The sequence below is a fragment of the Paramisgurnus dabryanus genome, chromosome 17, assembly GCF_030506205.2.
Source record: "Paramisgurnus dabryanus chromosome 17, PD_genome_1.1, whole genome shotgun sequence".
Lineage (NCBI taxonomy): Eukaryota > Metazoa > Chordata > Actinopteri > Cypriniformes > Cobitidae > Paramisgurnus > Paramisgurnus dabryanus.
Window position 1 is genome coordinate 1,085,064 of NC_133353.1, and position 22,605 is coordinate 1,107,668.

At 38.4% G+C, this 22,605-nt stretch overlaps 1 long non-coding RNA gene across 3 annotated transcripts; it reads right to left on the reverse strand.

Annotated features, from left to right (window-relative positions):
• Positions 1-12,897: 12,897 nt before the first annotated feature.
• Positions 12,898-21,112, reverse strand: LOC135730774 (uncharacterized). Of its 3 annotated transcripts, XR_010526091.2 has the most exons (10): positions 20,108-21,112; positions 19,685-19,747; positions 19,189-19,274; positions 18,967-19,039; positions 18,557-18,653; positions 18,293-18,442; positions 14,817-14,884; positions 14,599-14,693; positions 14,432-14,531; positions 12,898-13,648 (listed from the first exon to the last, which is right to left on the reverse strand). It is a non-coding gene; the product is annotated as an uncharacterized lncRNA (long non-coding RNA). The 3 variants fall into 3 exon arrangements; XR_010526090.2 differs by lacking the exon at positions 19,685-19,747; XR_010526089.2 differs by lacking the exon at positions 20,108-21,112 and having other exon boundaries at positions 19,453-19,850.
• Between the last annotated feature and the right edge of the window lie 1,493 nt (positions 21,113-22,605).

Here is a 22,605-nt window from a genome sequence, read left to right on the forward strand (position 1 = left end):
CACTTTCTTCTACATAGTTTCTTTTTATCTCACAACACAAAAAATAGGTGACATGTTTTACACCAAATGCTTAAACATACATGTGGGGTTATTCAATGCAAAGATTCAACAGCTTCTTTTGAGATTACCTCTCTTAAGAGATGTTTATATTTAGCTGAATGCTTATGACAACCAGCATGTACAGCATATTAAAAGACTCAACCCTTTTAGCATCACATAAAACAGAATTAATATATTCAGGCCCTTAAAATTCAAAACATGTGGCTGCTTAATAAACATGCGCATGTTTTTCCACAGAAACACATTGCACTTGTGGTTGAATTTTTATTTTGTCCTTTTATTTAGTAGTAATAGTATTTTAATATTTTTTTTCTAAACATGATATTAGATTTTATGAATATTCCACCCTGGACATTTGTTCTCCGGAAATTATGTACAAATATCTTCCTCCATCAGAGATGTTGGCACGTAATTATACAACCAGGTAGCAAAATTGACTCTTGCCTTCAGAACCCTTGCTCTTATGAACTGTCATCTTCCAGTTAATTTCCCTGGAGTCCATCCCTTACAAATTGTATGTCACTCTTTACAGAATTGAAATGTAATGATGCTAAGAGTTATCTTCAGGCAGACTGTCGGACAATAGCCTTGTTCTCTTTGAGGGCTCATAACGGGAAAGCAAAAGCGATTTTTTTTAACGTGCAAGTTCTTTCTATAATAATACAGACATTATACAGTAAGAAGAGATCCTCTACTGTACCTGTGAGGATATGGCATCACCACAAAGGGGTTTTTTGAGAACACATGTGACTCTTATCATGACAACATTGAGTGCATATATTTCAAAACTGAAATAAAACAGGAGAGATATGAATAAAACATTTCTGTCACAAAAACAAAAAACAAAAAAATAAATAAAAAAATCCATGAAAGCCAGATCAGTATTCATGTAGTTTAATATAAAAAATAAAATCTCTCCTCATGTGTCCTTAAAAGTACAAACAGACAAAGGAAGAGGAAGTAAACTGCACATGACGAATCGAAGTAGATAGACATGTATGTTGTTAGACATTCTGAATAGTGCTGTCAGCAAATCTATGATGAAAGATTTTACATCAAATTTAATATGCACAAAGCAAACAGCTCAACAGACTTCAAAGACAACCTGATGTCATGGGAATTCAAAATTATTTAACAAGGAGGCTAATTAGTATGAATTTGTACAAAATGAATCATGGAAAACGTGCAATTATATGATGAAAAGCAGTAATGAAGCACCACCCAAAACCACGCAACTAAACCCAGTGTCACGGGGTGATCGTACACAAATTGTCATTAAAGTATACAAATGAGATTCACATGAGTTAGCCACCTCATAGGATACTGTAGTTTGGAATCACGATTGATTGTCTTCATGCAAGCAAGAACTTACACAGATGTGCAAACTTGCATTTAACCACATGTTCTCAGTCAGACACCTTGAAATGTCATTAAGGCCTGGTATTAAGATAAGTTTTGATTAATCGGCAGGGGCGGATCTACCGGGGTGGCACGGGGTGGCAGTTGCCACCCTAAATAAAAGCATTGCCACCCCATATGCCACCCCGGCGCGGGTATCCTAATATATATAATTTATACCCGAGTAGGCTCTTTTAACCAGAAAGGCAATGTAGTTTTTCTCTGCGTGTGTTTGGGGGTGGGAGACACACATCTGACGATGATTGGTGTGTGTGTCTTAGACGGGGTGGGACAACCACATAGCTGATGGTGATTGGCTTAATTTCCATCGTTAGCCAACCAGAGGCAGCAGAGTTCATACACAAGCATGCAGTCAGTCCGACAGAAAGTCTTTTACAGTGTAAAAAAAGTCCGCGCAGATTTGCCAACTTGGTGACTTTGTCGCTAGATTAAGAAACTTTTTAGACCCCTTTAGCGACTTTATTAAAAAAGCGACTAGGACAAATCTAGCGATCTTTTCTGGCGTGGTTGGAGACGTTTGGAAACTGTGGTGAAAGGATGCATCGCCCCATCCAAGGCACTCACATGCAGCTCGGTTCTCGCGCTGCAGTCCATCCCTTCCGAGTCGCACAAACCCGCAACAACAGAGCGATGGGAAGTACAACGATCTCAAAACAAAGGTAGCGGACGCAAGCACAAAGTATAAAAAGCACAAACGTTACTTTTCCATCGTTGAGGTTAAAGGCAAGAATGTTTATGAACGTGCAACTTATGCACATAAAGAAAGAGTCTCTTCACGTCTGTAGCGAGGAATTCTGATCTAATAAAGCACCTCACATCATCACATGCTGCCAAAACAAATTCTCTTTAGTGTCTTTAAGTGATTAAGTTGAGCATCACATCAGCAAATCAGAGTACTAAATACGGTCATATTTATAGATAAATGTTGCATCAGGATAAAAATACAAAAATTAAACTGATGTTAAATATTGCACGAGGTAGTTGCTTGGTAGTTAAAACAACTGAACTGCAGGTTTGTGTAAGCAGTAAATATATTTTAAGCAGTTCTTTCTTTCTAGAGTTAGCCCGTCATGTCTTGTTATCTACTGCAGCAATCAAAATATTCCATACGTGCATATGAAATCGCTCGTTATGATATAGTCTGATGTTTTTATTTGTCTTCATTAAGGAGACAAAACTATTCAGTGTTGTGTATAGAAAGCTTGAAAGACAACTTAATGCGGCATTTTCCAGGATATTATGAAAAGAAAGGCTGATATCCATTCTTTTTACCAAAAATAATAGAAAAATCAAATACTATGGGAGTGGAAGGTACAAATAAAACAGAAAAATATGTTGTGGAAGGGAGAGGAGTAGATGAAGTCATGAAAGAAAGAAACATATGGATGGCAAAGAGCTAAAAAGAAGTGAAAAGACGGAAATCCATCATGAAGTGAGTGAAAGGATTAAAGAAGAGGGTTATGGGAGAAAGAGATGTTTGCCTTTCAAATATGTTTTACATGAATATAAACTAGGCAATCCTATTTTATTTATATAACTGTCTTTATACCATTATGTTCAACCAGTCAGTGTTTTTAGATATTGATAAGCTGTATGTATTAACTTAGTATTAAGACAAAGGGTGCTACAGAGATGCTAAAGGTAGCTGCTTGGGTACTTACTTATAGGAACATTTGTTGTTGCGTTTATTAATGTTATAAAAATTTGAGGTCCAGTGTTCACCGAAAATAGTATATACAGTATATAATTTCTTGAATCCACGACAACCATGCAAGGACGCTTACTTCATTGCCACCCCTTGTAGTTCTCATGCCACCCCCTTGCCACCCCATAAATAATTTTCTAGATCCGCCCCTGTTAATCGGATCACAAGTAGGTGAGAGAAAGATGGGCGAGTCGTTAAAACGTGAGCTGGTTTTGACATCAATATTATGTCAGTTTATTTATTTAATATGTATTTATTTCAATTTTTGTCTATATTTAAAGTCTATTTACAAACTCACAACACACAGTAATGATCAAGATCTGTAATTTATTTGAAACCGTATATTTTCAACAAAAATAAAAAATAAACAAAAAATAAGGATGCCTTGAACTTAATTCAGACTGATCTCAAGGAAAGTTGTGTTATAGACACGAAAAATGTGCTAAATTAATTTGTGTCCATGACATGTAATTCAGCTTCAGAATGTCTTTTTCATGTCACTCGCACAAATTGCTATAAATTGTTTTTTGTGTCCGTGGCACGATTTTCTTTTTCAGATCATTTTATGTATCGTTTTTTCTTTTTTACCCATATTTTTTAATCATTGTCGCTTGGGGTTGGGTAAAATGTGGGGTTTGGGTTACGATGTACATATATTGGTTTCTACATGTTTTTCTTCCGCTTTTAAAACTATTCTCGCCTGGAGTTCGGGTTAGAGTTGTGGATAAGATGTCTAAAAATGTAACAGAAAGTGATTCTAACCCCAAGCAACAATGGTAAGAAAATTTGAAAAACAATGAGTAAACAACACATAAAATGACACGAAAAAAAGTTGTGCCACAGACACAAAAACATTTTTAAAAAATTTGTGCAAGTGACACGGAAAAGTCATTTGTGCTCAAGGCACAAAAAAACATTTATAAAAATTTTCATGACTATAACACGACTTCCCGTGAGATCATGTTGACTTCACTATAGCACACAGCCAAAAAAACAGTAAAAAAAAAGAGTGAAAACAACCTATTTTTGCTTTAGGTTAATACCAGATGTAAACAGCCCCTTATATAGAGTAATCAACAAGTCCTCTACCTTTCTCACGCAAGCCCTACAGCAAAACCTACTTACATTTTTTCTTCCTAACACTACTGCTTATAATGAGAGATTAGCCAACACAGTTCATTACAGGAGTTTATTACACCCCGCTGTGGAATACTTGATTCTGATTGGCCAGTGGCTATATTCCGAGGTTTGTTATTCCCAGAAAACAACTATCTTAAAATAATAACACAGCACAATCCAGGTACTGTGAGGCATATCGTGCAAGTTAATACTTTCAAAAAATTACATAAATATAATAATTTATGACATATCTAAATGATAAAACAAAATGCATTTAGTTTGAACTTTTAACTTGCTTGAATGTGGTTTACAGCCACTAGGTGTACATTTCTTTCAAATAAGCTAATAAAATATATTAAATAATTTAGTTGCGTCCATTTATTTACCCATGTGGCAAGTAGCTGTGTAATAAGCTGGATAATGTACATCCACCCGGTTGTTGTTGCAAATACATCCCTTCAGGGTGATACAAGACCTCTCCGCTTCGCATCCTGATCACCCTGTTGGGATTTATTATGAAACTGGCTGAATGTATATCTCTTATTTAACTAACTATTTAGATCAGCTGAACATGCTTCCTCTTTCGTTTCCCTTTGAATGTTTTCCCATATTTGCAATTAATAGTAGAATCACATTAAAAAGCCATTTTTATTTCTTAGTAATGCATGGAAGTATATTATAAATCCATATAATTATACCAGCATAGAGAATGACAATCCATATGTTGTCATATATTATTCATGAATTCCCGATAGAGCTGGCTTATATAATATATGATGTAGAAGATTCACGAAAGTGCCGTTTTAAACTTTTTGCCCTTGCTATTTCATTTCCGAAGACATCCGTGCTCCAGAACACAATGCATCATGTCATCTTGTATTTTCTTTGTAATGGCATAAACATTTTACCAGACAAATATCTCATTTACTCAGTTATCAATAGCGAATTTTCGCCGGCTCTCATTTGCTTTGACACCTTCGGAAAAACGCACGAGCACCTGAGGTTCTTAATTTTGCGCGAAGGAACGCGTGATTGATTCCGCGCCTCGGACCACTCCGAGGAGTCAAATGACTGCTTTATGTTTCAGCTGCACAATAATTCACTCAGATATTGAAATATGCCATCCATCAAAGAGCTCCCTAATTTCCCTCTGGAAATAATGAGTCGTCTCATTATTTAATGTAACTTGCCAGACCGGAGGCTTTCTGGAGACACACGTGTTTATTAGATTCCTGTACTGCATTGATTGGTGCTTGAGGGATCTTCACTCACTTCTGAACCGAATGAGAATGCAAAGCTCCTGCCACCACTGGTGTCTATACCGAATGGCCGGGTGAAGATTCATAGTGTGTCTCTCTAGGCATGGCAAGTACACAAATCTTATAAATTAAAGCATTGTTATGGCATGGCCCAATTCTGCTCTCTGAGGCATGATGCCCTTTTCCGCTAAGAGACGGAAAGGGCATGCAGCTAAAAACAAACTTTAGACTCTCTTTTAAAAAGGCAAAGGAAAATGTCTATTTACGTCGCCACAGACCCAAACGTATTCGAGGGGGACGCAAGAAATATTATATCATAATGAGGACCGGTTGACATGCGGTTCATGTCGTGCTTACGATGATTTTAAACTCAATTAAATATTGTCATAGGATGTCTGTGAACATGTATACACTAGAATTATAACTAAATGTCAACGTGGCAACACTGTGTGGTTTGGCACGAAGGATGTGGAACGGGCAATCTGTTCAGCAAAAGTGAGCCTTGTTCAATAATCCTGAAAACACTGCTGTGTTTCCTACTGTATGAAAGCCAGAGTATTAGCGGTTAATATTATGCAAAATCAAGACTTCCAATCAGCTGAGTGCATTCCTGTTGCTATACTGTACACATTTGGCATCACTGCAAAGGCAAAATGTGAAACACTTAGAGCACGGACACAAATGGAAATAATGGGGGGAAGCTTTTTACTGTTTTTATAATGAAACAACTTGTTAATTTTTCATATGCACTCCACAGCCACAAAGAGATTTGCTTATGTCCAAAAACAATATTACTTCAGTGCAATCATAAGTACTAAGGAATAAAATAGTATTTTACATATTTATATTCATGCAAAACAATGTTTAAGTGTTTTAAAGATAAGTATGTTGAAACGTATATGTTGTAATTAAAGAGCACCTATTTCATTGCTAAAAACAATGTTATTTTGTGTATTTGATATAATGTGTTTGCGTGGTTTATGGTTCAAAAAACACATTTTTTCCTCATACTGAACATTTTTGTAGCTCCAGATTTCACTCTCTTCCTGAAATGCACGGATTTGAAAAGCTATTTGTCCTTGATTGGCCAGCTACACTCTCAGAAATAAAGGCAAAACTGTACCTTTTCTGTCACTGGGCTGTACCCTTTCAAAACATACAGCTTTGCACCTAAAGATTTCATATACCTCAGAAGTACATACTGGGACCAAAGAGAGCTTATTAGTACCTCAAAAATACATATTAGTATCTTAAAGGTACATATTGGTACTAAATGTTTACACATCTGTACCTAATGGTCCATACAATTACCTTCTTAAAGGGTACTGCCCCAGTGACAGCTAGGGTACATATTTTGACTTTTTTCTGACAATGTAGGTCCTTAAGGTACAGTAATCTACCCAAAATTGTATTCTGTTTTGTATTTCCAAACAGAAACTTAGGGTACAGCCCCAGTGACAGAAAATGTACAGATTTGTACCTTTATTTCTGACAGTGTAATTTGTACGTTGCGATTGGCCTGAATATATCTGACGTCAGCCGGAAACGTGATGCTCCTACCATGTTTGAAAGATTCAGTTGCTAACAGTAGTTAGCAGGAGGAATTATGAACATGTCGGTTTTGTCTACATTATCAATCCCAGGAAGTAAACGGTGGCCTAAAATCCGTGTGTTTGTTGTAGTCCAAGAAAAGAGATTTACGTTGCGAACAATTACTTGCATCATCGTTTACTTTGGTGTATGTAACTTTTGCATAAGGTACTCAAGGTTAGTGCTGTAAAGTGAAAAAGTAGTTTTCTGAAACAAATACCTCAAAAATAAAATGTTTTGGTTTGTTAAAGATGAGGGGAGACGAAGAGCATGGATCACAACTGTGTGGAGAGGTAAGGTAAGAATTCAAGGACCTGTGGCTAACACTGCATGCATTAATTTTACACATCAATGTTAGCTCAGTGTAATAGTTGATATGCGTTAGATATGATATATAAACAAATGTAATTTATTATCATTTATTTCCCTTGTTATCAGAAATAAACTACTGTAAAAGGACTCTGTTGTTATTGATTCTATGTGGAAGTCTACCAGAAGTTGCGTCCATCTATAGGTAAGAGAGGACCAGTAGAAGATAAATATTTATGTTGTTATGTTATGCTGGTCATTCAAACTTGGTCCTTGATTGCTATATTTAGGCTACTCTACCATTTATAAAATTACTAACAAAACTGTGTATCATCAGAACTTATAGGGTTAACTGTATTCTTCAGAAAAGTTATTGAAAACCAAAAGGTTATTGTATTACAATAAAACACTGTCAGAGAAAAAGCTATTTAAAATGGTCCTAAAATTTATCATTTATCATCCATTCTGTGTAATTAAACCTGAGAAAAATAAGGCTACCAACCAACAAAACGATACATTGTATAATATAAAAAAGCACATGTGACGTTGCTAAAAACAGCATTATTTGTGTATTTAGTATAATACAATGTGTTTGCGTGGTTTGTGGTTCAAAAAACATATTATTTTCCACATGCCTTCCATTACTGTTGCTCCTCTAAGCCCTGCCTCCCTGAAACGCATGGATTTTGTACAAAGCTCGTCGTTCTGAAAAGAGCTGTGCCTCCAATTAGCCGGCTAACCAGGACATTGTGATTGGTTGGAAGATTACCTACCAATGCATTACTGACAGGAGTTAATATCGTCTTTACTACCTTATCAATACGAGCTGAATCTGATCCAGAAAATGCACATGTCCATTAAAGAGATATCAGCATAAATTTGTGCGTAGTCTATAAAAATATATCTTTTTATTGTCTACAGTAAATCTGTTGTGGCATACTGTTGACTTAGGACTTGCCCGCTATGAGCATTGCCTACAAGAAACTCAATACAATTCATGCAACGTGTTAAAGTAAATTTAGTTTATCTTATGATTTGTATTAATTCTTTTTTGTGCCATTAAATTAAATAAATTGTTTTACAACACTATAAAAACAAACGGTGCTAAATAGCACTAAAAGTGGTTCACTGGGTCGTAATCAAAGGTGAACCATTTTAAGTGCCATATAGCACCTATGTACAGTAGCACCTGTGTTGAACCATATTCTGCTATACAGAACCATATCTGATGCTATAGTGGTGCTATATCACCCCTGGATGGTTCTTCATAGGTGCTTATGATTACGAGCTTTAAGTGCTATTAAGTGTTATTTTATTTTGTGAAAAAGCGGTTTTATATTCATTAATAGTTTATTTCCAAATAAAAATACAGTACATTTTGGTATGTTCGGATCTTTTAACATATAAGTGCACTAAATTGTTTTTTTCCTTCAAATCTCTTTTGTTGAAACCTCAAAACACTGTCAATTTCTTTTCTATAGAATTGCCACCATTTGGCAACAAAACTACGGTGAATAATTTGACAGCTGCGTGGGTACTGAAAGCCGCTAACATTTCAAAGCCAAGACTTTACAAATGATCAATTTGCTATTGTCAGGTAAAAGTTTTACCAGTTTGATCCCCTGACACATTTTGACACACCAGAGGATAAGGGAGAGCTTGGAGATAAATGTCTCTGTTAAAGGCTGAGACTCTACTCATAAAAGATACATTCTTTGTCCTTTGCAGGTGTCGGCTTTTCCTTTTAGAGCCTGTCAATGTTTTTATGTCTCTGTATGTGCCTGAATGCAGGTGACAAATGGAGGTTGATGTCAGGTCACTCTTGGGGGCCGAATGCAGCCACTGAGGCGGGGCGACCGAATTCAGAGTGCTGCGATACACACGACTGTGCAAGGTCGCGTGATATTTATATAGATGTAATTGCCCAGCACTGAAGCAGAGCGGGGAAGAGTTAGTCTCTCACACATGGACCTTTCCCAGCATTTCTCTCTCGGGAGACGAACAAGCTCTCTGTGTAGCAACACACACACACACACACACACACACACACACACACACACACACACACACACACACACACACACACACACACACCGTAATATCGTTTCTCTTAGAAACGTGACGTCGGAAAAACAGCCAGATGCAGTTGTGTCAAATAGAAAAATTTTGTGGTTTTCTCACATTTTTTATTCTTATAATTTTGCACGGGAAGGTGGTGTGTGTATAGGGTTGCAACCTAAAAAATGCTTTGCTGAAAAGGTTAAAAACCCAAACAAAATATCACAATACTTTATTTAAGCTAGACAACAAAAACCAAAGCAAAATAAACCAAATAAATAAATACAAGAAGAAAAAGACAATCCAATTTCCTAAGCAATAAACTAGTCATCCATTGGAATAGTCCAATCTGTCCAAAGTGAGAAAGTTCAGTCCATCCGCAGCATCCAAGCCATCTCTGACGGATATCAGCGGTGTGAATCTGGCACACTCTTTGGGCTTCTATAAGACGAGTATCAGCTTCAATTTGTAAAACGTCCCTCAGCACACCCTTGCATCTGTCTCAATCAATGAGGGCAATTGCCAAAGGCTCCAGACAGGCCGTCTGCCGCTGCATGTCCCTGACAATCCCAACACCAGCTGAGGTTACAGTGTCTGCTGAAAGCCCCAGTCAGCACTCTGTCATGTTCTGAAAATCATTATTTAGGCCTGCGGGGCCACGCCATTTTCTCACAGTACAATTAAGTGTAACTATTGGGTTTAAAAAAGAGCAGGGGAAACAAGTTTGTGAGTCAAGGGCAGGGCCAGTCATGACTTCCAGATTTACTTTCTGGAAAGAGATATTATGGTTAAAATTATTGTGGTGTAAGTACAGTGTTTATAAATACATATTATATTGTATAGTATTGGTGTAGAGATTTCTAAATATAACTATTTCTTGGTTAATAGTCAAAAGTAAGCATTTTTTTACTTTTTATTTTACACAAAAGGTCAAATTTCTTTGCTTAAGCATGCAGTATGCTTTTTTGGAACGTTCTCAAACCACTCTGGGATAACACGGATCATCTGGTTTTGCATAACCTTGTGGACTCAATAACAGCTCCAGGGCATGCATTCATTATAGCAAAATAATGACAACAGGACATTATTAATGCATTTTAAAATAATACAATTGATCTTGTTATTTATATTATTTAATTAACTCTAACATTTACTGTACAATACATCACAATCTCATACCAAATGAAAGAAGGAAGTCTATGGCACTTGTATTTAATACATTTATATATCTTATCTTATTATGAAGTTGTAGACTGTTGAACAGAAAATGAATATGTTTACATGCACAGAATAGATAACTATCAAAAATCTGCTTATTATAGAAAACGCTTAGGTTACTCACGTAACCCCGGTTCCCTGAAATAACGGGAACGAAGCATTGCGTCAGTTAGCTGACGCTATGGGGGAAACTCCTGTTTACTCCGTGACTGAAGCCTATTGGTTAACGTCTGTACAAAGTACAGACCAATGACGTTTGAACCCGCGCGCGGGAGGAACGCGTCCTTATATAAGCGCGGTTCAATCGTCAGGAGCTCATTATATTCGACTGAAGCGCGCAGCCGAATAACACTCGCTGCGTAGACGTTTGTAGCACGGCAAGAGACGCAATGCTTCGTTCCCGTTATTTCAGGGAACCGGGGTTACGTGAGTAACCTAAGCGTTCCCTTTCAATACGGTTCACTTCGCATTGCGTCAGTTAGCTGACGCTATGGGGGAACGTAATCCCATCACGCCGTGCATACACAACGTACTGAAGTGCCTTACCGGAGAGACACTGCGTGTGGCCCTATACCCGGCATATTCACAGCTTAAAAAGCAAATGTGTAAGCACCATATAATTGTTGACGCGCACACGGTGGGGTTTTAAACGCACCGGGGGCACATAACATAGCACAAGACGGCGAGGTACCGAGCGCGCCGCGGCTGTGCGAGATAAGTAAATTCAGAGTCACGTTGGTGAGCTCGCTGAGCGCACCGTGGTGTACACATAAAACGCATGAGCGTGCATGATTGAGCCGAGAGAACCTGCGCTCGTAGGGCAGGGACGTCTAAGCTGTACAATCTGAGGGGCGTGAGCCAGTGCGATGGTTTCAACGATCCATCTAAATAACCACTGTTAGCAACAGACATACGTAGTGAGTGATCTGCGAAGCTCACGAACGGCCGATCTGACTATAATATGCGGCAGAACGGTTCGTAGCGTGGGATTATACAGATACCACAATAGTGTGAACCCAGGTGCACCCTCGAGCGCATCGGGATGCATATAGGTAGTATTATAGTGCACAGATCGGTGAGCTTTCCAAGCGCGCCGTAAATGTGTATTGACTATAAATTGCACGGGCACAGGTGAACACTTGAATACATCGTGAATGCATATAGATGAATCAGAGTGTTATAATGCACAGGCCGGCAAGATTCTCGAGCGCGCCGTCATGTGTTCTGATAATAAATTGTGCGCACACGGGTGAACTCTTCAGTGCACCGTGAATGCGTATAGATAAATCAGTGCACAGAACGCGCCGTGAATGTGTACAAATATGATTGATGAACGTAACGGTGGGCACCCAACGCACCGTGAACGTACACAGATGAACAACAATGTATGTGTCACAAATCATAACACAGCTGTGTATACAGGTGAGCTTTCCCAAGCGCATCTTATTGTATACCAAAATGTTATAGCGTGTACATGTGAGCTTCTCTAAGCGCACGGTGGACGCATATAATTAAAACCCATATCGTGCATACAGGTGAGCTAATGGGCGCACCTTTAATGCAACAAACCTCAGTAGTGCGAAGCAGGGATGTCGAAGCTGTAAACTGACAACGTGGACGGCGGGGACCAGCCGGCCGTGTCACAATTGTCAAATGAGAAACCTCTAAGACCATGCCCATGCTCTAAGACAAGTGAGCATAATTGTCACGGGAGGTGATAACGTCAACGATCCATAAATAGCCTGTATTGACAGGTGCTCTAGTGAGTGATCTGTGACGCAGATGAACAGCTGATCGTCTGATGTACGTCAGACGTATGTGTCATCCAGGACCTTGGACAGTTCCAGAGCGCTGTGCCTCGGGCACCGTCCGCATCTGAGAAATGACAGGCTTATGAATAAAGTGAATGGCCAGCCGTAAAAGCATGGTTCGCTGTTACCGCCGCCGTCCGCATCTGAGAGATGACAGGCTTGTAAATTAAATGAATGGTCGGTCTTAAAAGCGTGGTTCGCTGTTATCACGGCCACATAGATATAGGTAGGGGAGAGAGCCGCCGTGCCTCTGTAGTGAGGAGAAAGTGTTCCACCCACGATTCGCGGGGGGTATTGACTTTCAAATGTCACTAGACAGAATGGATCAGACTTTGCATACCCAGCGGGCATTTGATGTCAATTTAACATCAATTTGACATCAAACATCGACGTCAAAATTACGTCACAGAATAGGTCAAAAATGAAAGTCATTTTGACGTCAAAGTGTTGATGTCAATTTGATGTCAAGATTTTGACCCCTGCTGATGTCATTTTGATGTAAATTCTACATCTATTTGATATCAGGATGTTATGATGTTGATGTCATTTTAATGCTATTTTGATATCCCAGCCGGCATATGATTCACCTTTGAAATTTGTCTTTTAATAAAAACACATTCTTTCAAACAGTTTCCAGTTAGTAGTGCAAAAATGGAATATTCCAAATATAGAATGAAATCATAAAATAAGAAAACAAAATCAGGTTTAAAAGTCATTTTATTTATAACTGCAAATATGAATTTTGTTGTTGGTTTAGTTAGGGTGACCATACGTGCCATTCTTCCCGGACGCATCCCGTCCAGGATTTCGGTGCGTCTTCCGGAAGTCGTATTTGTTGACCGCATACGCCATTCAGTTAAAAACATAAGATATACAATCGTAGTTTCATTCTTACCTTAAAATGTAACGGTTGCTTTTCTGTAATAATAATAATAATCCTCTGTGACGTATGCGGTCGACAAATACGAGTTCCAAAAGACTGGACAGGACGGGTCCGGGAAGAATGGCACGTATGGTCACCCTAGTTTAGTTGACAGTCTTCTAATGGCCACCACCACCCGTCCATTCTGGCTCATGCACTTAAAAAATGATGACAGCATCTAAAGAGGAAAAACAAACCGCATGTTATTTCATTGTCAAAAATGCTATGTTTTTTAGGCCATGTATAAAAAAAGTTATTGCACATGAAGGCAAGATGTGTGTTCTTTAATGGTCTGACTAGAAACATAGCATAGCTGATGAAGGAAGAAAGCTGTTGTGTTTACAAATGTGACAATGAGCTTCAATTAAGATCATCTACAGTGCATTCAGAAAGTATTAAGACCCGCTTCACTTTTCAATTTTGTTATGTTCTTTCATGATACTGCAATTGTTTACATTTTTCCTCATACATTTTTTTACATTTGCAAACGTTTTTTTAAACGTTTGCAAATGTATAATTTTTTACATTATACATATTCAGACCCTTTCCAACAATACCTGGAATTTAGCTCAGGTGTCTCCTATTGGTCTTGATGTTTCTACACCTTAAAGGGTTCTGATGAACACAAAGATATTTTGAGGAATGTCTGTAACCAAACTGACCAGAAGCACCACTGACTTCCATAGCAGGATAAAAGAATACAATGGAGGTGAATGGTGCTTCTAACTGTTTTTTTTAAAAACAAATCCAGGTGTTGCAAGGTTTGCTGCATCCTTCCCAAAAAGACCTAAGGCTGTAACTGCTGCTTCAAAAGGTGCGTTAACTAAATACAGAGTAAAAGGTCTGAATACTTGGGTGATATTGACTCTATATCCCCCCCCCAAATTGAGATGCTAAACAAAGCAAACATTAACTGTTTACCTTACGTGTGGGTCAAACAGCCTCTTGTGCAGTCACTTACCAATTAAAGCTAAGATGGACTCCAGACCTTCTGGACTGTCTGTGAGAGACTTCAAACTCAAACCAGACCAGCAAGGCATCACGTTGGCAGACACCCCAACCTGATCCAAAAAATTTTGATTAGGAGATATTCTTGTCCTATTTTTAATATAGATTTTACAAACTTACCACAAATAATCTGGCAAAGCAAAGACTTATGAAACAGCATCTTCCCAAATCTCCTCTTAAGGCTCATCTTGTCTATCATGGCATTTAATAAAGTTCTGAAAAAAAAAAACATATTTCATTTGTACAAAAACATAAAAAAAACTGTGGCCCAAGCACAACTATTAAAAAAAATTAAGAATGTTTCCATTTTTTGTCATGGGACACTATTATTTCCTTACTTTTTGAGGGGTACAGATTTGGCCATCTGGAAAGACACATGACTTCACCAAGTTGCACGGTGATCTGCCTACAATATAAAACACATAAAAAAATAAAAAACAAGTCATAGCCCCTTTTAAAAAGAAAACATAAATTGTGAAATACAAAACACTGCATCTTAATTATTAGGATTACTAGAATTTGATCGGAATACAATCCAAAACAAGTAAAAAATCTATTGTAAGGTTCCATTACTACATGGTAGGTTGGTGGTGGATTACAATGGTTGGTGATAACTTGAATTTTATAACTCATGGGCATAGCCATAATTTTAAAAGTGATGATTAGAGCCATAATACATAAAGATTAGGGCTGTGACAGTTCTCATAACCACCGTGGTGGTAAAGTGCGGCCTGGGGTTGCGTGCACGTCACAAACTATGAAAAAATATAAAGTACAATCTCCCCCAGCGAGATATCTTCAAGTTTGTGTGAACGCAAACAGCCAGCAGATTCAGAGTTAGAGCGCTATTTGCAACTGATATCAGTGATGACACGGTGGCTTGGGAGCAGAACAGAGGCAAAATATTCTTTCTTGGTCACTCAAGGTTGCGAAAAAGTATCAATCTGCGCTCCCCGTACACCATCAGAACATGTTTTTAGTGCTGCTGGAAACATTGTAACCCCAATAAGGTTTCTCACTTTTTGTTTAATGGATTGAAGTGCTACAATAAACACACATAGGCGCCAATCCCGTGGGTGCTCAGAAGCTCGGCTCAAGCACCCAGCGAAATGGCAAAGCACATATGTTCAGTTTATTCACATTAAAGGTACTGTTTTTCCTGATCGCAAATTTAGTTCGTGTGTAATGTGTGTAATGTTGCTGTTTGAGCTAAGGTATTATTTATGCTCTAAGTTCACTGCCAAGTAGGGTTGTTGCGGTGACAGAATTTTCCCACCGGTAAATCAGCACGTGACAAACCCGGTGATACCGGTTTCACCGGGTGGAAGGGGCTTATAAATGCATTATATAGAGGCATTTTACTTTCACTTTTGAATTAGATGCAACTGTTGTTTAAATCCAGCGCTTGCGCACGCTGCGTTAAATTGCGTATGAATTTGCGTGCAAATGCGAGTACAACAGCTGGTTTAAGTGCTTGAGTCAATGTGCGCAGGTACTTCTGACAGAACCCGCCAGTCCCAAGCAGAGCAACCGGCTATTCCTTCATAAAGCGCTGCTTGAATGGTGGGTTTATTATTATTCTTAATGAAAAACACAACAACAAAACGATCTGACCTATATTAAACATCATATATGTATATTATAACAAAAACGAGTAAGCACGCGGCTTCTGCCATCATCTGCTCGCCGCAGTCTGACAGGAATAAATGAAATCTGACACCCGCAGCCGCTGCTCTGTGATGATGCGCGTTCAGCTCCGCTGAATTCAAACAGCAGACACATTCAGTTGTAAGTGTTTGCTCTCTCTAACGAAACTAATTGATACTAAAATATCAAAACGATGGTGAAAGACGGTGTCACGGTGGTGATCTAAACGGTGAGAGGCTGAAGCACCAGTAATCACCGTTTCACCGACTATCGCAACAAGCCTACTGCCAAGCGATATATTCTAGGGCTGGAACGACGCGTCGACGTAGTCGATTACGTAATTACGTCGATTTGCCGGAAATGCGTCGATGCGTCGCACTGTTTACATTTTGAAATGAAGGCGGCTTCAGCTCCGACCGAGTGATACAAGTGTTATACCAAACAGACAGAACGCGATCAAAAGTGTGGGAATACTTTAAGCAGAGACCAAATAAAACACATACTGTGTAAAACTGAAATGGCATACCACAGCAGCGCAACACCTGTGTATGATCATCTTAAAAGAAGAAAACCTGGAGCTCTCCGACCTCAAAATGACGAGACGTCAGCGTAAGAATTTGAACTATTACAGTAAGTTTTTATACTTACTCTATAAACAATAGAATCAATACATATTGTGCTCAATACAGCTGTGTTTACATCTTCGTTTAATACGAGCTACGAGACGCCTGACAGACGTGAAATTGCATCGCTTCTGGGCAGTATGTTGAAACAGTAAATAAAGAGCAGGACATGTTTTTATATTAAGAAGTTATGAAATAATAAGTTACTGTCACATTGAGAACTGATAGGCATGTGCCCGCGTGCACTGAAAGCCAGCTGGCAGTGCGGAGTTCCCAATGAACGTCTTTTTTGCGAATATGTGCGCAGATATTACAGAAGCTCATCTTGTAAGGTATTCCTGACATGCGTTTATTTAAAGTAACAGCGGCGTAAACGCTGTTTATAAAATATTAGAAGATCATACTAACTGAACTTGTTTTTTACCCGGAACTTAAGAAAAGTTAAATGTTAAAGTTAAATGAGAATGCAGTACTACTAATAGTAATAATATTAACAGTAATAATATAACCATTACATCTTATATAAGGGTTCATGAATCACAATGAACTTATTTTTACTTCAGTCTGAACTAATGCTGAGTTAATGCATGTACTAATCATAAACTAATGTTTAAAATATTAATATATGCCTATTTTATTGTTTAAGGTGAATAATGCCTCTTTTAAAGTGGCACTGCCACTTTATTTTTCATGTTGAAAATTTTGGTTTGTGTGTTTGTTTAATTAAGAACATGCTTAAATAAAATGTTAGCGTTAATGGCAGATGTTACATTTATTATTTGTTGGGGAATTATATGTATAAAAAAAATCATTAGACTATTCGATTAATCGAAAAAATAATCGATAGATTAATCGGTTGAAAAAATAGTCGATAGTTGCAGCTCTAATATATTCCCCTTTCAAACCATACAGTGAACGGCCAGTTTGTACTATAGCCCTCTAATTCCTGGTTGAATGACGAGCATTGACTAACCTCCGCCCACAGGAACACGTCAGTCGCCAGCTAAGCTCAAATGGGTCTGGCTGCACAATTAATCACACACGATTGTCACGGACATCTCGTCAGTAAAGCTGGTTCCTTGATTAGTAATAAATCACCATCAGCTGCTTTCAGATGGAGCACCATTTACTACACAGAGCCGTAGTTCACTGACAAAAGGGAAAATATCGCATTCATAATCGGCAATGATTTCTCCTTTTGTCGGGTCTGTGTAGTAAATGGTGCTCCATCTGAAAGCAGCTGATGGTGATTTATTACTTATCAAGGAACCAGCTTTACTGACGAGATGTGTGTGACAATCGTGTTTGATTAATCGTGCAGCCCTAGCTCTGACTAAGCTAAGCTGCTGTTGAATCACAACACACTAAACAAACTACACAATCAGAACTCGTTACATATTTCTGAAGGAGGGACTTCATAGAACAAGGAAGACATCAGCCCGTTTTGAGGACAGTGAAAACAGCACTATACAGTAAATTGTGTGAAAAATACTGTTTTTTCACACAAAACATGAACACAATCAAAAACACAGGAAAAACATTACCTTTAACTTCACAATTCACACGAAAACGTGACTGCGCCACTTTCCACCTCTTCAAAGCCTTTGAGCGCTCCAGACTCTAGAGCACCTGGCATTGCGAAGTAAAGCTTGAGGTTGTGATGAGCACCCACCGGCGGAAAAAGAAATTGCCGCCTATGAACACACACATTTGTTAAGAAACATCATATCTGATCTTTGTTTACATTTTTATATTTCAAAATATATGTATGCATTATATATATATTTATATATATAAAAGATATATACCTCCCCCCTCACACAAACACATTCTATAACCACCGCACCACAGTGGTGAATTGGTGCATTACCATCGCGGTGGTAAAATACTGTCACTGTCACAGCCCTAATAAAGATAAGAAGGAAAGAAAGCTGTTATGTACACAACCACAAAGATCCATTTTGTCTGTCAATATGAACCCTTTTCAAAACTTCCATCAACATCTGCTCTGAACTATGAATTAAATTCTGGCTCTGTCTATTGAAAACAAAGGGTGTGAAACATGTATATAATATAGAGGGAATAGTGACATACAGAAGAAATTAATTGCTGTGCTGAACAGAGACCATTGCATCCTGAATTATTTTCTTATATTTTCCTAATGACAATGATAAACCAGTACTGAGAAACAAGTAGTAGGTGGTTTTAAAAAGCTTACCTGTGAAGTTTCTTATGTTTGTGTTATTACGTTTCTGATGTGACAACCCTTGCTGTCTGATTCTTGTTCAATCCTGACAACATATAAAAAAAGTAAAATTAGTGCAATAGTAAAAGAGAATTCTATAAATGATGACCTTCATCAGAATGTAATGCATACACTTGCATTAATGCATTTAAGTATATACTGTGAAATATCAGGGTTAACATGTCACAACATTACCTGATCCAGACAGATGTAATGGCTGTTGATGCATTAAAATCTCAGCATTGACAAGATCACCATCACTATTTTTAATTTGAAGGGCTCTGATAACAAAGACATTACAAAAGAGTTATAAAAATACACTGAAAACAAGAGCACATTTGTCTGGATAACTAATATTTTCAAGTTCCATTAAACTTGCTAATTATTCATCAAGAAAAGTAAGCAAAATAATACCATTACACTTCATTTCAATTCAAATAGCACATGCCAACAACTTACACTGTTTGACTTTTTCCTTACAAAGGAGTTAAGAGTTTTATTCCGCTTTAAATCATGGATACAGCGCGAGGGACCGCAGATACAAGCATAAGCGTGTGACGTAACGTGTGATGCCTGATAAATGCAGTTATTGCAAATTCGCGAGCAATAAAACACCAACATCTCATCTAACGTTAAGTATAAACACTTAATCAGTAACATGAAATTAAGCAAGCAGCATTAATTAACTGACCGCACTCATCCAGCTGCCGTGCTGCTCCTCTTTACAAATGACTGACAGAGGTGTCTGTGGCGCCTGTAAGACCTATCAGATATTCACTGACTGAACTACGATATCAACGCTTTTCTACCGAACAGTTGTCCAAAAAGCCCTTACATTTAAGTGCTTTTCTGAAGCAATAAACAACCAAGTGGTTAAGTTGATAAGACCAGATATCATATTAATTTATTAATATTCATATTACAATCATATTAATGTAACCGTAGTCCAATTTCGGCGGGAACATGCCGTGGAATAGCGAATCAACCATTATAACGGATACGTTCACAAATTACAGAAAAAGCACGATGCATATTAAACATAAAACATTTTATGTGTGAATAAAATAATGTTACGCGTTTTAAACATTGACTTATTGACTTGATATTTCCTTACCTCAATGCACTTTCTCGATGATCACGCAGACAGCCGTTAAACTCTCCAGTCTCGTGTAATCTCTATATGGGGAGGCTGTAATCTCGCGAGATTACCTCGCTACTTTTTTAGTCAGGATCAAACATTCCAAACTGACTTGTATGAATTAAACCGATAAAAGTCTTGATGTATTTTATTATTAATGGTATTCTTAAAATTTATATTTAACATGTTATATTTAAGACACTGTGATGAAAATATAATAACAATAAAACAACAATAATAATAGTTTATTTGCATGTGTCTATTACATTTTTAACTCTCCCAATTACTTTTGGTAAATTTTTAAATAGTATTTTTATCAGTTTCATAAAACGAGTTTTTACAGCTTTTTACTGAATGATTCACAAATTACAATGTCATTAAACATTTATTTTATTGACCCTTTGCAACTGTTTACCATTCACTGTTGTTTCAACGTTGTGTCAACGTTGAACAAACAACTAAGCTTTTTCAACCAAATTTCAACGTTGAAGGTCGGTCATATGACTGCTTGGATCATTCAATATCAAGCTTCGATATCAGATTAAATTGACCTTTTATAGTATATGCAATTATAGTGTCATTTTAAATGTGAACTACTTGTAAACATGCTAGGATTTAAATAAATAAAAAAAACACATGCAAAATACATAGACCTACAACTTTCAAGATGTTAAAAATGAGTCTCATTGATTTACAATGAGTAATAAATATACTTTTACAGACATTGTTTTGACATAAATTTAACATCAATTTGACATCTTATTTCCTGACATCAAATCAACATCGATTTAATGTCAATGATATTGACCTGAGATATAGGGACCAGAAAAAACATGTCAGATCGATACCTTTGTTGGGCCTCTTTACAACCACAAGGAAATAATTACAAAATATAATGAAAATATGCATATTCATGCACGTTATACATGGTGGTCAAAATCTTGACTATTTGTTGATGTCAAATTGACGTCAAGGTGCCCGCTGGGTAAGGACGCCTCGTGAAAGGGGTCCTAGCAGCTTGTGTCAATGTGTCATAAGGCACGTAATATAGGTCGTGTCCCACGGATGCCATCTCCGCACGCCCATCGTAATGGGTTAATATTGGTAGTTTTAGCATGAGATGCGTATCACTCTGATTGAACATAGCTTATAAAGCGATGCAATGAGTTTATAAAGGAGATGACTCGTCAGCTTGTTCAGGGGGCGAGATCTCAGTCTGGTTCGGTAAATAATGAAACCACCGTAGATTGCCCGACCGCATTATCACAATAACACGGTCGAGAGTGCTGCAGTGCTAAATCATCCTCTTAATGTACCGTATTCACAGTACAAGGTGATTTATATGAGACAAACGGCGTTCCACGCGCCGAAGGCTGATTGCCGTCGTAAAGCGTGTTCAACCCACAGCAAATGCTGGGCTAGCTCGTAATGACAGCACTCCATGCAGCAGTGTGTAACTTAAGCAAGCTTCCCGGCCGTCAGCTCGGGGCGGGACCTTTGCTTAGTCAAACTGAAGTGGACTTATGAACAATGCCACGATATTCAGCTTTCTGAGGCTCGTTAGAGGGGTACGTGCGCCCGTCTTAAACGAGATGCCGCGCGCGTCTGACTGTGCGCGCGCTTTAAGCTTTGAAACTTATTGTGGCGGGTAGCAAGCTCACTTGAGGTTGATATTACCCTTAATATCTCCGAGTATTGGAGCGGAGGTGTGAGCGTCTTCGGATCCGCTAATATAAATCAGCTATATGGCCGAAAAACGTCATAAACCGCTTGGCTGTAAAGGGTTTGAGTGGCCGTCCGGAGAGGGCGCGATTCAAACGCTTGGAGCCATGCAAAAGTCTGAGGCTGTCCTTCCTCTAGGAAGAGAGAATAACAGCCGTAAGACCGTGCTCGTTTGCGCCATCAGCATCGTAGCGGAGAAACTGAGGTGGGCTGCGAGCGAATTTGGCAGAAAGGTGTTAGAGACACCGTACAGTCGTGGGGTGTCAATACACAGTATATGGCCAAACCGGGGTTTTTTCGGCTAGCGTCGATAGAATTATGGACAGCGGGCCGTGTGTGCGTATTACTGATTGCTTGTTGTCAGTAAGGCGATAAAGTGTTTAGAGACACCGTACAACCGTGGGTGTCAATACACAGTATAGTAAGCACGGAAATTACTCTTTTTAGAGGAATTAAATACCGTTCGCCACTATAGTGAGGTCGCATAGCCGACAGTATTACACAGTATGTTTGGATAAACAGCACACAGAAAACATTTCAGGGCAGTCCAGCCGAGGCGCGACATAACCCCTTTTTCCCAGACAGTTTCGTTCTCTGTTGATGCAGCTATGCTGCGGAGACCAGAGCTCAGCCGTTCAGGTGCACAAGCCTCAGTAGTGACGGTGACCGAACGGCTCACGGAGCAGGGTAGTATGTCTAGGTAGTTTAATGTCAGACTGAACCCATCGCAGAGAGGAAGTCTGCCGCGAGGC